Source organism: Mus pahari, chromosome 12, assembly GCF_900095145.1.
Source record: "Mus pahari chromosome 12, PAHARI_EIJ_v1.1, whole genome shotgun sequence".
NCBI classification, from domain to species: domain Eukaryota; kingdom Metazoa; phylum Chordata; class Mammalia; order Rodentia; family Muridae; genus Mus; species Mus pahari.
Window position 1 is genome coordinate 30,212,828 of NC_034601.1, and position 12,432 is coordinate 30,225,259.

Genomic DNA, 12,432 nt, shown 5'->3' on the forward strand with positions numbered 1-12,432 from the left:
TCTGGATTCCCGAGCTGGGCTGAGAGAGAAATTGTTTTAACTTTTCTGAACCAAGTCCTCTCCTGGCTAGATTTCCTGATGAAGTTGGCTGTTTTCTTCATATTCCCTTCTTCTTCTTCCTCCTCCTCTTCTTCCTTCTCTTCTTCCTCTTCCTCCTCTGAAGGACCACACTGAGCCTCACTAGGGCTGTTTTCTGTGTACGTCCTATACTAGGTAACCTTCCAACTGTGTGTGTGTTTGTGTGTGTGTGTGTGTGTGTGTGTGTGTGTGTGTGTGTGTTCGTCCTGCATGTGCAGGAGCAGACCCAGAGGGGGACATGGGGTACCCTGCCCTGTGACTTACCGGAGGCAGGATCCCTCAGTGAGCCTAGGGCTAGACTGGTGACCCTGAAGCCCCAGTGACACTTCTCTGCCCAACCCCCAGCAGGCACTGGGCTTCCTGGTGTCTTGTGCAGCCATGCCTCCTCATCTTTTACGTGGGTTCTGGGGATCCAAGCTCAGGGCCTCGTGCTTGTGGAACAAGTTCTCTTAGCCACAGAGCTTCTCATCAGTGCTCAGCGTTTAATTCTTTTGCGTGTAAGTCCTGTGTTTCCCAGATGATGCCCTAGTGGCTGTTCCTCCTGTCCAGGTCTGGTCCTTAGAGCATTGCCTCTGCTGGCCTGGCCACTTCACTCTCCTTTTCTGGGCCCCTCCTGCTCACACTGACCACGGACAGACACAGGTTCTCCCTCCCCTCTCAGGGTTGCCTCATTCATCTCCCTTATTCTCTCTCTCTCTCTCCTGCTGCTCACCACCAGCCCTCTGACAGGGTAGCTCTCAACTCAGGCTGAGCCACACACCCTACGAGCTCACGCTGCAAGCCGTTGGCCTCCAGTGTTGACCCCTTACCCCTAACCAACCCCTTCCAAACTCTCTGGGTCTCTTGCTCTGACCACAGCTGCTTGGACTCTCCTCCATCTGCAAACATTTATTTCTCTCAGGGTTCCATCTCGGATCTTTCCTGTGGCTGATCTGGCTTGTCCCTGTTGCTGCTCACTGGCCCCTTACCCATCCCCTGGGGTCTCCTGTGGATTTCCAGCTGTTGTCTCTGCTTCCCCTGGGCCCTTCAATCCCTGGCACTTTCTCAGCCATCTTTTGTGTGTTGCCCCGGTGGGAGCCACAGCCGCCCTTGACAGCTGCTCCCTCACCTCTCCCATTTCCGCGGGGCATCCAGATCTTGCGGGTCTTGGCTCAGGCACTCCTCTCCGCTCGCCCACCTCCTGCTCTTCTCAACTTGCTGGTTTTGGCTTCTCATCATTGCTCATCTGAACCTCTGCAACAGCTCTCCCTGGTGGAGTTTGCTTCTTTTTTTTTTTGGGCCACCTGCCACACAGCTGTAATGACATTCTTCCAAAACGCACTGCAGGTCAGAGCACATTGTTTCCTGGCCGCTGTATCCCCACGTGCTGACTTTCTTTGCTATAGACCACTGCTACAACCATAAATAAACCTTCCATCCCTCCTTCCCACCCGCATTTACATTCCAGAGTGTAAGCCAGACCTCACCTCCTCCAGGAAGCCTCCCCAGATCACTCTCATTATACAGGACGCGTCCTTTCCTTTCCTGGTGCCCTGTGATTGCACACTCCCAGCTGCTGAATTGCCATGCTTCTGTTTTCCTCTGGGACCAGGTTATCTTAAGGTTCAAGGTGGGCTTATGTGCTGGTGTCCTGAACAAGGGCTAGCCTGCTCTTGAACCTCAAATGTGTCTGACTATCTATCATAGGGGAGTTTTTCTGACTGTTCTGCCTTTTCTAAGCAGACTGCTATTTCATTTGGTTTGATGGTTCCGTGTTTGCAAACAGGCCAGGATGGCGGCCCTCCTGCATAAGGGGTGGCTCCCCCTAGCAAGGTTGAGGGTTTTTCATATTTGGGTGACTATCACATGTGGTTGACTCCCAGTTGCCTGTTGTGTGGCTCAAGTCCTGAACAATTAATCCATGCTCCCTGATCAATTGGGTTTGACTGCATCGATTTCTTCCCCTGGTTAGCTTTCCCAATGCCGAGTGTTTTCTGTGGAAGGAGAACAGATCTGCGTCTAGACTCCTTTAAATAACCTGGGAACTGCACACTGGCTCAAATGGCACTTTAAAAAAAAAAAAAAAAAGAGACACAGGGTGCATTTGAGCGCCTGAACCCAGTAGCTTTCCAGGTGTTCTTGGAATAACTCACACAACGTGATCGTGCACGACTTAAGTCCGTGTGGTGTGCACACACCTGTGTGGCTGCACCTTAATTCTGTAGGCTCTTAGAATTTTGTGCCATTGACTATAGGGTCTGACCTCTACCTTGTTGTCTAATATCTTTTTTTTCCCCCTGAATGAACAGACAGACTAGAGCCGGAAGGAGGGACTATTTGCCTTTCCCTCATAGCCGTGGAGGTGTTTCATGGGCCGAGGTGTTTCATGGGCCCTGGTGTCCCTGGCACTGTGGTTTCTACTGGAAGTTGCCCTCCATGCCAAGAGTGCAAGACAGAGGCTGTTTGTAATGTGGCGGTCACTCTCCCACAATATTTCTCTACTGTGGAGAGTGATCATAAGGGGTTTGTGAGCAGTGGAGACATGTGCCTCTGAGAAGGGAAGAAAGGTGGTCAGGAGTTTTACTTGAAGGCCTTGGTGCTATCCGTGGGTGGGATGCTGTACCCTGGAGAGCATCTGGTCCAGGGCTCAGGAACCTGTGGGGAAGGTTGGAGTATGGTGGTCAGTGAGACCAGGTCATCTCTGAGTAAAAGGAAGGCTGGCACAGATGGGCCATCCCGAGCACATCAAAGCATCTGGTCTATCAAATGAGGGACAGGTCAGGCCTTCTCCCCCCCCCCCCCCCCCCCCAGCACCTGCAGATAGAAGCTGGAGGGTCCTGGAGTGTTCTGAGAAGCCTCAGGGTTTTCAGGCTAGGAAGCGGGACTCCTGGGGCCATGCATCCCGTGGGATGTCTCCCTTCGGGGCTTGGGTTGCTAACTGTCCTGTCACTTGGTGGCCTTTGTGGGATAGTGATCCTACCAAGAGTGGGGGAGCCTTTTGGCCCAAGCAAGTGAGATGCCAGGCTGAGTTGTATAACTAAGCTACATGTCTGTGCTCTCCTGGCCCCCAACACCGAACCTTTACAGATTTGTTCCTGGCCTGGGGTTCAGAGGAAGGGGTGGGCATCAGGAAACCCTTCCCTGGCCTATCAGTTGTCACATTCTCCTTGTCTCTTTGTCTGTCCTCCCTGGGCGATTGCTCGGGTTCTGCCCTCAGTCCTTGCCACGGTCCCCCTCAGCTTCAGTGTCCTTATCCACATGCCTGGAAGGCTGGCATGGGACTAGACAGGGCGATGAGGACGGTGATAATGGTGATTATCTCTTGGTCACAAAAGAATGTTTAGTTTCTTTTTTTGACTTGAGGGAGCAAGCAAACTGGAGAGTAGAGAAATATTGTGATAGTTAACATTGAATCCCCTCTCTACAACCCTTGGGTGTAAATGCTGTTAGGCGCTAACAGAGTCTCCATTTCATAGGTGAGAAACTGAGGCACACAGAGGTCAAGTAATTTGCCCAAGGCCATTCAGTCAGGTGGTGTGGACTCCAGCTTTTATAGGCAACTTTAGGATGGATGGGGTCCTAAAATGTGAGTTCCAGGAGTTGGAGGGGGCAGGGACACACACTCAGAACACTGGCAAGCTGCCCTTGCCACCTGGAACACGCCTCTGTCCCAGACACGTGTCTGGGAAGTAGAGGAGTTCTGATTTCAGCCGACGTGTGTCTCAGTTGTCCAGCACTAAGTGCGGCCTATTTATAAAAGCTTTAAATAAAATAAGCATTTGGCCCCCGTTGACACTTCCTTCTCCTCCTCACTCCATCTCTCTGCTTGGCTTTCCCCCACGTTCACACAGATCATGGTGTTGACAGGGGTGAAGGTAGAGCAGGAGAGAGAGAGAGCGAGAGAGCGAGAGAGCGAGAGAGCGAGAGAGCGAGAGAGCGAGAGAGCGAGAGAGCGAGAGAGCGAGAGAGCGAGAGAGCGAGAGAGAGAGAGAGAGAGAGAGTGTCTGCAGTGGACATTTTTTGCCCCTAGAAGGACGTGCCTGCTCTCCCACACAGCATGCATGTGTGGCTGGCTCTGAGGTGGCCTCTGCCGGAAGGGGAGCTTCTTGGATGGAGCCATCAGAGCTGGCTGCTGCTCAGGCTGGGGTTTCTTGCTTATTTGTTTCCTTCTTGGGGGGTGGGCTGGGCTGTGGGTGTAAGGGGGGCCGTGTTCAGATTGTTCAGAGACATCTGCTGTTTGCAGTAACTTGCCAGGCAGGCTGAGCTGCTGCATGCTGCTTTACAGTGATCCCTGTAAATATTATGACTTCGAGGACCAGGGCGGGGCCCAGAGACTCCAAGGAGACTGGAAGGCTGGTCCTTTTGGTGCCCACATTATCCCCAAATCCTGTTGTCTTCCTGTTTCCCCTTAACTTTCCCTTTGGTTTGGGGGAAGACCTGAGAGGCCGGTGTGGCTTTATTGGTGTCTTGTGCTCCTCACATTAGAATGGGAGGGTTGTATGACAGAGGCGACCAGGTGCATACAGCTGGGCAGTGAGGCAGGGTTTGTGGGAATGTCAGGGAAGCAGTCGTTTGCTGATATGGTGTCTCTGAGCTGTAGGTAACACAGACAGAGGGTACAACTGTTGCAGGTGTAGAAATACACAGGGCGTCTAAGGCTGGTCTGTCAACTCTGTTCCCAGTCGGCTACAGGATCCCAGCCCAGAGCAGATACTCCCTTTGGGGAGGTGGTCACTGTTCTTGGAGAAGTCTCCGAGTACTTTTGGTTCCCATCTGTTAGAAGATCCATGCTTGATCTCACCCAAGTCCTTGCTAATACATTCTGTCAAGCCACCCTGTTCTGTTCTCACAGGAGACAACCGCTCCCATCCGCAGCCGCTTATTTTTAAACCTCCCTCAGGATCTTTCCTTGGGGCTTGGAGGCCTTTGACCCTCCTCTGACCACATGCTTGGTATCACTTAATGAGCCTTCCTGGGTCAGAGCAGGGAAGTAGCCCTGTCCAGGAACATGGACAGATGCCCTTTCCCACTACAGAACAGGACGGACCCGTGCAAGGCCAGGTTGAAGGAGGGATGAGCGTGTGCACACAGTCATGTGCTTGCAAGCACACACGTGCGTGCATGTGCGTGTGGGCCTTTTTGTTTTCTTCCCAATCTTCTCTAGCTTAACCCCCCTCTCAGCTTTGTTGTTGGAGGCCTTTGCTTGGGAGCTGCACTGCTGCTACTGCTGCTGCTGCTGCTGCGGTGGTGGTACAATGTGGTCTTCACTCTTCCTGGCATTTGTCATCCTCCGCTTGTTCATCTCTGGGAAGGCAAGAGCTAGAGCCCTGTGCAGCCTACCCACCACGCCCCACAAGGAGTGGCTCTAGAGAAACCAGAGAGCTCTGAACAGAGAAGAGTGGCCTCTGAGCTTGTTCTAGTGCCAGGCCACACTGACCCACTTCGTGTTTCCCAAGGAGGTGAGAGGGGAGCTGTGGGCCTGGCTGCAGACTAGAGCAAGCCCCCCCCTGCCTCTCTTGTCATCGCCACACGCCTCAGCCACTGTCTGCCTGCCCGTGGCTTGGCATCACTCAGACCCCCGATCCTGGAACTGGGGCTCAGATCTCCCACATTTCTGCCAAGACCTCCTGCCTCTTAAGCTTCGCCTCTGTCCTCAGAGGTTCGGTCCTCAGTGAGAGGATTACCTCCTCCTGGCCTCAGCTGCCTTTAAATGTGTCCTTTATACACAGTGGAGGACTGCAGCAGACCTGGAGCAGCTCCCTGCCCTAGAGCCAGGACTTGGTCACCACTGTGCAGCAGTGGTCAGGAGTGACTTGTCAGCAGCACTCCAGACCCTGGGGTGGGTGTGGAGGAGGCTGAGGGGGCTGGCAGGAGGCATACAGGAACCAGAGTGGTTTGTCCTTTTTTTTTTTAAAAAAAAAAAAAATTATTTTAGGGCCAACAAGAAGGCTCAGTAGGTAAAGGGGCTTGCTGCAAAGCATGGTGACCCGAGTTCTATCCCTGGGACTCACACGGTAGAAGCAGAGGCTGAACTCCTACCCGCCTTCCCTTGAACGCCACGTGCCCACCGTAGCATGCGCATGCTCCCCACCCTACACACAATAAGTAAAGGTGGTTTTAAAAGGTAAAATGTTTTAGGAATAAAATGTAGCACAGACACTTCCCAGTCGGTGGCATTGAGTGCTTTTGTCACACTGTGTGGTCACTGCTAGAATCTATTTCTAGAACCTTACATCATCCCAGACATACCCTGTCCCTTTAAATAGTATCGTGGCATTTCTCCCACCCCTTGCTCCCTGTAACCTGCAATCCGACTGCTTGATGGAAGTGGGGTCACTGCACGCGTCTAGTAATTTCACTTAGTGGACGTCAAGATTCACTCTTACAGTGGTGTGCTAGGACTTCATTCCTTCTTAAGGCTCACTATGGAATGCCCTATTGTATGTAGAGCCCCTACTTTGTTACAGCCTCCTCTTGTCACTGGCTCTGGGCCGCTCCCACTGTTTGACTCTTGTCAGTGATGTTGCTGGGAATACAGATGTACAAATATCTCCGAGCCCTTGCTTTCCCTTGGGTACGTGCACAGGACCGATGGCTCTTTGGTGGTTTTATGTTTACTGTGTCTCTTGAAAGCTCTCTGCTCTCCACCCCTCCAACAGCGCAGGAGAGTTCATCGCTCCACATTCTCGCCAACTCTTACAATCTTTTTTAAAAATTATTTTTTAAAAGACATATCTCCCAAGTGCTGGGATTACGAGAATGAACCAGCACACCTGGTACTCACTGTCTCCTTTAAAGACTGGACTGATTGGCAACTCCACCCTTATAGATGAGATGATTCTAGGGGCCATCTGGGCATGGAAAGGATGAAGGTCTTTTGGGAAAGACTATCTGGCCTCAAGTGTCTTGTGCAGGAGGGACAGTCGGAGCCAGAACCCTAATGCCAGGCTGTTCTATATACCTCGTTTGTAGAGGGCTGAGGATGGCCATGTTGCTGGTAGAGAAAACAATGGGCGGAGACCCCAGACAATGAGACCAAAGAATAAAGGGAAGGGCTTGCGGATTGTCGGCAGTAGCAAACATCCCTCTTATGCACAGCGAGATGGGAGCCATTGCAGGCTTTGATCAGAGAGGTGGTATAATTCTGAGTCATACTCTCTCTTGGCTACTCTGTAAAAAGAGAGCAGTCACCTTCCAGATGAGAGCAGAGAGCAGTTACCTTCCAGGCCACAGAGGAACTCAAAACTGGTAGCGGCTGAGGCTTTCGGGAGTGGTAGGAGGAACCATCAAACTCTATGAGATGAGGGTGTGACCGTGATTTTTGCAGAGCCAGGCCCAGCACAGGATGAAAACGTATGTATGCTCTGCTGTACCAAAAGTATTAAGATGTTAAAGACAAACACGTCAGGGCAATGGCCTCAGCGTGGGCCCAGGGCAACGCCACGTGTGCCTGTTGCCAGCCTTCTTGCTAGGCGGTCCAATGCTTCCTAGTGGACTCTCGGTGTCAAGCATGGGGAGAATTGGTGCCGGTCCTTATGTGAGCCCTTATGTGAGTTCTGCTCCCCTTTCGGGGGGAGCAGCCTTGTGGGCTGGGTTTTTGGGGGGGGAGAGGTGTAGAGAGTTCCTCCCCTCAGAACGTGGCACAGACCACAGGCTTAGATCCCTGCAGAGCAAAGACAAGAGGTCTAATGACACAGATGTTGAGCCTGAATCCTGGCGCTCACTGAGACTCCTCAGCTCTTAAGGGACAATGACAAACCTTAACGCATACTAGAAGCGGGAAAAGTGTGTTGCCCCCTAGTGAAGAAATATCTGAAATTATGCTAAACTCTTCCTTTAAAATGTGTTACCACTTTGCACACTTGTCGCCTATAATCCTGCAACCACTGCATAGGTCGGATATCCCCACTGAGGTGAAGAACCGGTCTCAGATCCCTGAGTAGCCTGGCTGTAGTTGCAATGGCAGTGGGGGGCCAGGACAGAATTTCTCCCTTCTCTCCCCTGGGGACCAGATCTCTACCCTGTCACCTACTTTACAAGCCTATCTGTAGCATTCTTTCCCAGTAGCAGTGAGCATAAGTGGCATGTCTGTGGATTGGTATTAGTAATGCATTCCTAATGTTGGCTAAGGCTAGGAACTACTGTGCTACAAATGGGGAGACTCAGGTAGGCACTTGCTGTGCATGGAGGTCACATTCCAAGTTTCCTCATGGAGGGAGGGGCTGATCCGAGGAGGACTGGAACCTCTGGCATTGTGGTGTGGTTCCGTCATCTTGCTTTAGGGATGGTGCTCTTGTGAGGCATCCCGACTCCAGAAGAGACAGCCAATGGAGCCTGTGGTACAGGCCACCAGGGTTACACTCTCCTGCTCCCTACTGTTCCAGGACCCTCCATTCTCTGAATGCCCTTTGCCACTTGGAGCTTGGTTTTGAGGACCAGACCCACTACTCCCCGGGGTTGCCTTCCTGTTCGTTTCCTTTAGCGCCTTTCTTCAAGCCACTCCATGAACCGTGAACCGTCTAGGTGACACAGCGAGATGCTCTGTTAATTACAGCAGGGGCATTTTGGGCTTAGTTTTCCCTTGGGGAGCAAACTGTGTTCAAACATGAGCTTGCCATTGCTGAGAAAGGTGGGGAGAGGAGCTGCCTCATTCCTCATAAGGCCCTAATTAGAGATTGTCCTCTTGTCAGGAGGAAGAAGTACAGATCTCAAGATACCTGGCCAGAGGGACCTTGACTTGACTTCTAGTGGCATTTGTCTCTTGTCTGTGTGTCCTTGGACAAAGTCGACTTCTGCCGCTGCGTGGCTGCTTCTGTTTTGTTTTCCGTAAAACTGAGAGTATTCTGTAACGACGGGAGTAGAAATGGTATCTAGTCTCACAGTGTGGTAGTTGAAGGGAACCGAATCTCCAGAAATTGCTTCAGGTCTCGTCTCTGCGGTTCATAGAAACATCTGTTCAGAAGTTGGAGCCAGACCTTAGGGGCTCCACTTCGCTTTCTTGACTGTGAAGCCTAGTCTTTCAGCCCTTGTGATGTCTTCCCCTTCCCCAGCCCCTCCCACGCCTGTGCCGTCACGGAGGCCTCTCCTGACAGCCTCCATTGTCTGTCGCACCCACTCTCTGTACACCTCTCCTGCCTCCCACAGCCCTTCTCCACAGAAGTGAGTGATGGATTCTGTTCTGGGTTCTCTCAGGCAAGATTCTCAAGCCCACCTGCTCTGGGGGCCTGGAGCCTCTTGCTTCCTTCCTCACCCTTCATGACATACCCTAGTTCCCTACCAAGAGTTCGGGTGTCTCCTCAAAGGCTCCTCAGAAGCCCTGTTGGAGGAGAAGCTAGGCAGAGATTTGCAAGGGAAGGCCAAACCCCTCTGGGATCCTCTGTCCCAGGACTTCTGCCGTAGAAACACTGCCGCCACCTCTCCAACTGCCGCCACCCACAGTTGATCAGGTGGGAATGATAAAGTGGCCGAGTGGCCTTGTGTCCTTGCCGGAGGCAGTAGAAGCGACAAGTGAGTGGGAAGATGGAGAGCCAGTTGGGGGAAACTGGTGCACATGTGCATGTTCTGTGAGTGTTAGCATCTGCCAGTGAGACCAAGTGCCACACATGGTAGCCCATGTCCTAGCTTAGAGGGCTTCAGCAAGAGAACCCAAATCCTGAGGACCTAGCGGGGGAATATGGCACAGGACTGATGGACCCAGCCCTTTGCACAGAGGCCCTGCCCTGGAGCTGTAGGTGACTTACTTGGTTGGTTGGGTTTTGCTTTGATTTTTTTTTTTTGTTGTTGTTGTTCGTTTTTTGAGACAGGTTCTCACTACGTAGCTTCGGCTGGCCTGGCGCTCACTGGCCTCAGACTCTCAGAGATCCGCCTACCTCTGCCTCTTGAGTGCTGAGGTTGAAGGTGTGCGCCACCATGCCCGTCGAGAGACTGTGTTATTTATCGTCACTGATTTTTCTTGCATCTGAGTCTCGTTCTTTCCCTTCCCCTTTACTTCCTACACTAACTCTGGGGCAGAGCGAGCTTTATGGAAATGAAGGCTTGTGAGAGGCCACTGAGGATATTTGGCCAGTCAGAGCTGAGTAGGACCAAGCCCAAGGCAGATCCCCCGGCCAGGCTCCCCCTTCTCTATCAGACTGCTGGCCACTCCGGACTGTGACTAAGCCATGACCCTTGTGTTTTCATGCAGAAGCATAGCTTCCCTAGGACAGTGTCATGCTGACCTTTCACAGGCTCGGGCCAGCTGGGCTTTCGGGAGCCTGTACAAGGGCTCAATCCCTGTGTCTTTTCTCCAGCGCTCTCCGCCTCCCACAGCTACACAGAGGATGGCTTGCTGTTCCCTGGGAGGGCCTGGCCTAGTCAGTGTGTTATCCTGGGGTAAAACATTTTGTCCATCCATCAAGGCAGTGTGGCCATCTTGGCCAGTAGAGGACTCTGGTTGCTGCAGGGCTCTAGATAAAAAGAGTCCATATTAGGAGCCACACGACCAACCGTGGAAGGGAAGATCCCCTCTTTTGGGTCCATGAGAGGGAAGACAGTCTTCCTCGTCCTTCCTCACAGTTGGCTTGTGACTGTATGACTGAGAGTTAGCCAGAGCAGTGTCGGCAGAAAGTGTGTACACCAGGATGTGTATGCGCTACTTCCAGGCCTGGCTCACCGAAATCTTCCTATGCCGTCCCCAGCCTTTATCTCTTCTCCCACAGAGGTCAGTCACATGGTCCAGATGGCATAGCCGTAAGATAGAGTAGAGCCACTTGGCTTGTTTCAAAAGCCAGAACTCCAGGTTTGTGATTTAAGCTGCTGGGACTTGAGGGCTTATTTATTATTACATTATAGCCTTGCCTGCTCTGGCTAATTGGCTGGAGAAGGTTGGTGCCTGGCCCACGCTGAAACGGAGGACAGACAACTGTTATGCACTACTCTCTTAGCTGCAGGGTTTTCCCCCTCCTCTAAGTTTCAATTATTCTTGATCAATCATGATCTGAAAATATTAAGTGGAAAATTTAGAAAATAAATAATATTTAAGTTGAGTTAACCCATTAGATTACATAGTTCTATCATACCAGTTACTGTTGTTCATCTCTTACTGTGGCTAAGTTATAAATGGAGCATGATCAGAGGGTATGTATACAACCAAACATAGAATTCACAGTTAGAAACCTGATCCAGGGTTTCAGGCATCACAGGGGTCTTGGAAAATATCCCCCATGACGGGGCAGTGAGCTGTTTTATAGCTTTGTTCCAAAGCTTTGTTTGAGTGTTCCCACTTAAAGCCATGAATAGCTTTGGAGACTGCCCAGAAGTTAAGAGATTGATTCCCTTGTCTGTTCCATCCTTCCGTCACTCATCCACATGCTCCTGTGGTGTTTCGTAAGCCTTTAGCACGTGCCAGACGGCGTGCTGAGCACTGATGGCTCTGGTAGGGTCCGGTCTGTATGCAGTGTGCGGTCAGCAGGGAAGTTATGGCTGTGGAAAGATCAGGCAGGTCAGAGTAAACGCCTGGCCGTGTGCAACATTCAACTGAAGTCTGAAGTAGGTGTTAGGGGTGTGGCTGAAGTTGAGTGTTGGGCTGCAGGAAGAGGAGGCAACTAGAGAGAGGGTAGGGTGGGGGTTCTTGGTTATTCTGAAGCCAGTGCTATTAGCAAGAGGCAGGGTGAGACAGGGTAGGGAAGCCCGCGACTCCAGTGTACAAACAGAAACCGCGGAGTGGAGGAGATGGGGTTCATGGCCCTAGTCTGGGAAGTTAGCAGGGCTTGAAGCAGGGGAGGCTACATCATACACAATCAGGTTTGTTTTGAGATGGCTGTCTTGGCTGTTGAGCTCGGGCCTCATCATTGCATACATCAGAGGGAGGTGGACACATGAGCAGGGAAGATTCGGCTGCCCACCTGAACTCCTCCTTACCCGGGGTGTGGCTCTTTGTCTGCCTCCCTACAGAGCAGAAGCTGTCCCTCCGTGCCTGAAACTCCAGAGAAGGCGGCTTCCCCTGGGAATGACGGAAAGTCACCGGATACAGAGCCTACTTCTGGGAAGAGCGCTAGTGGAGAGAGGAACTTAGTCTAAAATTAGGCTTTGGGAAGATTTCAATGAATCCATTCTTGCTGCGCCTTCCTTGAAGAAGGCTGGTCTTTCCTTCCTTCCTTCTTGCCAACCTTGACTTCTCCTCTCGGGCACCATTCTCTTCCTGACCCGTTGATCTTTCTGGGACTGCCGGGGCTGAGGTGGATGGGTCTGTAAGTATTTTAGCATCCCACCCAACAGCTACCTTGGACATAGATCGAGAACCTCAGGCAGGAAGAATTCACATCTACAAAAGAAAATTTGAATTTTCTTGAGCAGTCTAAGAACTCACCCAGGTAACATCTTAGCTCCTGGGTGACC

General features: G+C 51.8%; 1 protein-coding gene across 1 annotated transcript in view; it reads left to right on the forward strand.

Annotated features, from left to right (window-relative positions):
* Adcy5 (adenylate cyclase 5) overlaps window positions 1–12,432 on the forward strand; it is a 151,105-nt gene that overhangs the window by 57,293 nt on the left and 81,380 nt on the right. The gene's annotated exons all lie outside the window — the stretch shown is intronic.